Source organism: Phalaenopsis equestris, unplaced genomic scaffold (assembly GCF_001263595.1).
Source record: "Phalaenopsis equestris unplaced genomic scaffold, ASM126359v1 Scaffold000998, whole genome shotgun sequence".
NCBI classification, from domain to species: Eukaryota; Viridiplantae; Streptophyta; class Magnoliopsida; order Asparagales; family Orchidaceae; genus Phalaenopsis; species Phalaenopsis equestris.
In genome coordinates, this window is record NW_018165437.1 from 169,139 (window position 1) to 175,138 (window position 6,000).

Here is a 6,000-nt window from a genome sequence, read left to right on the forward strand (position 1 = left end):
TAACGATCCCATAAGGAAGGTTTAAATTTGAAATGATAAACTAACTAAGAATTCACAGAAATACAACAAAATTACTGTCACTAATTTTGAATCTTTGAGATACTATCAAAACTAAATTATTAACTACTAGCAAAATTTTAATGCATAGTTTAAAATAGTAACTACTAAACTATGTTTATGTGATAAAGTTTTCTAATATGAAAAAGCATCTTTCCCGTTACAATGAGTTTTTGGTGAAATGAGATGAGATAAATAGTTAAATTTGTATTGTGTCAAATAGGAGCAATTTTAATTCTCTAACCTGATTCAATGTTATAGAAAGTTATTGGCTAATCTTTTTGGCTAATCTCAGTGTTTAGTCCCTAAATCCGTGGCTAGGCTAGGAGGATACTGGCTCCCACTCTAGAGATCTCACTTCCCTTCCCCTGAAAGCTAATTCTCGCTTTAGTACTTAAACACTAAGATAGAATTAGGGATTTTAGTCTATCACCCTAAAAATCTCCAATTCTACACCCAACAATGTATATTTCTCTATTTATTTGCACTTAATTCCATGAATGAAATACTCCTTCATGGACTTAAATGTGATTCTCAACCTGTTGTAGAACTCATACTCCATTTCTCAGATCATATGTTTCACAACATATTTTAATAATTTAATTGGCCAGATTGAAAATTAAATTAAGAGCGGAGTTGAAAAACCACCACAATTTATTTTATCTTAACATTGGCATAACCAAATTATCGCTTTATTTCACCATATCTTAGAGTAGGGAGAAAGATAAAGGAAACTACTCAGACTTCATGAGAAAAATACAACAAAACACATATTTCCTATATAAAAGAAAGTTCATACAAAAATAATAAACAAACAACACTTATCTGAAAATCTTTCTCAAAGCAAATCCCTTGTAACCTCTCTTAGGAAATTTAGGAAGAAGAAATCTCTCTCTTATCTCCCTCTCCAACACTCTTAGAGAAGAATTCACACTTAAATTCACCACAAAAACTCAAAAGTACAAGAACAATAATTAACTAATGGTGTGGAATGGCGTGGAAGGAAGTAAAATGGCAAGAAAGAGGGCGAAGAAAGACCAAGAGCAAGTGGAGAGTGCGATGAGTGCAAAGGAGGGGTCTTTTCTGATCAATTTCGGCACTAAATGTAGCCTAAGGTTGGTTTTCCAATAGGTGCATCCAAAAACTCTTTAAAAAGCGTCACAATTCATTGAATCTTCTAGAAACATGTCTGCATCGACACTAGCACCAGTGGCCATTTAATTAAATCATTGTTCTCTGTCAAACGGCGTCGTCAGCGCCCATTCTGGAGTCGTCGGTGCTGAACAATTGCGCTGAACAATTTTTCCAAAAACTCCATTTGACTCCAAATTTCATTCTTTTTGCTTCCTTTTTGCTCCAAGTCCTAAAAATCAACAACCTGCAAATTTGCTCCAAGTCCTAAAAATCAACAACCTGCAACAAAACATGAAAAATACCTTCCTTTAAAGTGCAATATCACCAAGAGTGAGTATAAAATATGTGTCTAAAAATGCATATATTTTTGGTGTATCACGGACCACTTTACATCTACCTCTAATAAACTCAAATAAACCTTTAAAATCATAATTAAACATTACTTTAACACCATACTTTCACAAACAACACAAAACTCACTCATATATATATAATTCGCTCTATTAGAAACTAACATTTTTCAAGCCAACAAACAACTAATTCAGTGTTCAAAGAAAACCAAAAAATCCTAACACTGAAATCTAAACATCAAAATACCAAACTCAAACATAGATAGAGTTCAACAATAAAAGTAAATGCAATCCAACATAATAAAATATCTAAAATAAGCAGTACTAGACAAAACGTTCCATGCATAGATTAAGTTCAAGCATCTTCTTCACCCTTGTCCTCCTGGATATCTCCCATAGATTGGTAGTGCACATACATGTTGTAGAAGAGTCGATAAGGAAATTCATCAGTTGAATCCTCCCCAATCCAAGTATGTTTCTTGAACATATGTACCAAACCATCTTCAATATGACCAGTATATTCAAAATGTTCATTCAATCTCCAATTTATATGATCCAACATTTCAAAAATATTCTCAATTGCATGCATAAGATTCTGCGCGACTTTTTCTATCTTCTTGATTCTTTTCAATTGTGCTTTCGAACTGAAGTAAGGTTGAATAGGTGATGAATTTTGGGATGTTTGATCAATCAGTACATTCATATCATTCTCATCTCTCAATTCCAATACAGTTGCAATAGACTAAAGGATCCATCGGCTTCCAAGGAAGAAGCACTTTTTCCCAACCTTCATAAGGTACTTGCAATTGACTGCATAATAGAAAAATAGTGAATGGATGTCCCAGTCCAGTAGCAAATCCATTGAAAATCAAACCCAAAACCAAATTCACAATTATTGCTCCAATGTCAACAGGTTTTCTAGTTTGAATACAATAGTTTAGAATATCACTCTTCTTAGTTACCTTACTGAATTTCATAGTAGGAAGTAATTTCGATGCAATAAAGAAGTGTCATGCCTTAGAAGCAGGATTTAACAATGATGAAGAAAAACTTACATTTCCATCATCTCTTGCTTCCCAATTCGCATCTTCATTCGTAAGGTATCGATATAGTTCATTCATATTATCTCTCATAGGGGTAAAATATGCGTAAAAATATGCGTAGAGACAAATAGGCACATTTTCAATCATAAACATCTCATTTATTCTTGAAGGAGTGAATTGTACAAACCTGCCTTACACATAGACAATTCCTTGGTTGATTCCATGTAAATTTGCATAAAACTCTTTCACCACAGGGACAACTACAACGGCAATAGTGTAACAAAGCACTTCCCAGCATCTCTGTGCAATAATCTCTTCCACTCGAGTATTCGGTGTGTTGAATCATTGATTCACAAACCCCCTTTCTTTGATTAGCCTCTTATTCACTAGAACTCGTCATGTAACTTTTGTGCATCAAAACTGATGAACTTTCTTTGGTTGAAAATTCCAAATCTAGCGGACGCCATTGGAATTGAAATCTAGTGACTCTTCCCTCGTCTTTCCCCCTAAAGTGGACTTTAGAATCATTTTTTAGGAGTTATAAGGAGAATAATATGCCAAAATCTGCCAAAAATCGCCTTTGAAAGCGTTGCCAGCTCTCTGGAATGTGGTGTAACATGTGTCAGTTCCAAAAATTTTTCCATTTCTATTTCGATCCAAAAAATTCTCAATTTTTCCATGCAATTAAGTAAATAAATATGGTTTTAAATATTTTCTCAATTTTAAATTTCTCAAATACGTAAATATAAATGTACGTAAAATATTCTGAACAAAAAACACAAAAGCAAAATAAACAACGATAAGGATGGGTTGCCTCCCACAAAGCGTTTGATTTGTTTGATTTAATGTCGGCAGCCCGACATTCCCAGTCTTTATTCTGGGTGACCCAACATTACAGTCTCTCTAAGAACTGGTCTTTGACCATCAAAATATGGTTTTAATTTGTGTCCATTCACTTTAAATATTCTTCCATTCTTGGGATCTTCAATATTAACAATTCATAGGAACAGACTTTTACAACTCTAAATGGCTCTTTCAACCTAGGCTTCAGTTTTCTAGGAAATAATTTCAATCAATAATTTCAATCTTGTATTACTATTACATAATAAAACTTCTTGTCCAAGCTCAAATTCCTTTTTCATTATCTTCCAATCAAGCCATTCTTTCATTCTTTCCTTATAAATCCGAGCATTATCATAAGATTCATTCAGAATTTCTTCAAGCTCATTCAATTGTAGTAATCTTTTCTCACCAGCTTCTTTCAAATTGAGATTGAATTCCTTTATAGCCCAATAAGTTTTATGCTTCAATTCAACTAACAACTGACAAGTCTTCCCAAAAATTAATCTATAAGAGCACATTCTTATAGGTGTCTTATAAGTTGTTTTGTATGCCCATAATGTCGTATCTAATCTAGCACACCAATCCATTTTATTAGGATTCACACTTTTTCCAAAATTCTTTTAATTTCACGATTAGACACTTCTGTCAAACCACTAGTATGGGGATGATAAGCAGTTACAACTTTATGCATTATATTATATTTTTCCACCAATCTTGTGGCATTCCATATATTTTAAAAATATTTTTAATTAAAAGTTTTGAAACACTGCAAGCATCACATCGAGGTAAATCGGTTGTTTCAATCCATTTTGAAATATAATCCACTACAATCAATATATATATTTTCGAATGAAGGTATAAATGGTCCCCTAAAATCCAATTCCCATGCATCAAAATTTTCAATTTCAAAATTAAAATTTAGAGGCATTTCATTTCTTTTTGAAATATAATCCACTACAATCAATATATATATTTTCGAATGAAGGTATAAATGGTCCCCTAAAATCCAATTCCCATGCATCAAAATTTTCAATTTCAAAATTAAAATTTAGAGGCATTTCATTTCTTTTTGAAATATAATCCACTACAATCAATATATATATTTTCGAATGAAGGTATAAATGGTCCCCTAAAATCCAATTCCCATGCATCAAAATTTTCAATTTCAAAATTAAAATTTAGAGGCATTTCATTTCTTTTTGAAATATAATCCACTACAATATATATATATACATATATATATATATATATATATATATTAACATCTCTAAATAGAGTAAGCCAATAAAATCCAAATTGCAAAATTTTATGAACAGTTCTATCAGTCCCAAAATGACCTCCAAATTCATAATCAAGACATTTTTGGATAATTTCCTGAATTTCTTTGTAAGGCACACATCGTCTCATTACTAAATATTTGCATTATTTATATAAATAGGGGTCATCCCAAAAATAAGATTTCACATCATGAATGAATTTCTTTTCATGTTGTTTTGTTAGTCCATATGGTAAAATACCACTAACAATATAATTTACAATATCAGCATACCAAGGTATTTCCCATCTTTTTACAACATAAAGTTATTCATCAAGAAAAGTTTCATTAATTTTTTTTTTTCCATGTCAAGTTTTTCTTCCTGTTCTAGCCTAGATAGATGATCAACAATTTGATTATCAATCCTTTCCTATCGACTACTACAAAATCAAACTTTTGCATCAGAAGTACCCATCTAACTAATTTTGGTTTTGCATCCTTTTTTTGCATTAAATATTTAATAGCTGAATGGTCAGTATGCACAATACATTTAGCTCCAATCAATATTACCTAAACTTATCAAAAGCATACACAATGGCTAATAACTCTCTTTAAGATCTCGACTTTTTACATAGATGTAAAATGCAATGTATGCGATTATATGTTTAATATCCTTAATATTTATTCTTAATTTGTAAAAATGTCAAAAACTAATGGCAACCAAAAGTTAATCATGAGCAAAAGATAAGTAAAATCTTAACTTTTAAACAAATAAGAATACAATTATGATATTTAAATATAGGATACTACGTAAGTATATGTATCGTTATCAAGTAATATAAGAATTTTTTATTAATCCCCGAATATCGAACCCACAGGAAAGACTGCAATATGCACTTAAGAAAACTAGAAGGTTTAGATGAAAAAAATCTACTTAGTAAAATATTCTTATTTAAACATAAGAAAATATAATAGGAATGAAATTTCTATACTTTTTGTAATTTTTAATATATGAAAATAAAGTAAGAAACTAATTAATTTAACTAAATATTTGGAAGATGAAGACTATATAAGTAAAATATCTTTCTTCTTATCATGAATCAGTAATAAGTATAAAAATTATGTCATGGAAGTATGCTAAATGTGTTGTGTTAAATAGGAGAAATAATATTCTTTACCCTTATTAGAGATGCTATTAAGAACATTGACTAATTTAAAGTTTGAATAGTTCTGAAGACCGGCTAGGCAGGGAAGATATTAGGTCTCACTCTAGAGTTCCCTCGATTCCCTCCACCTAGGGGCTAACATTCTCATATCA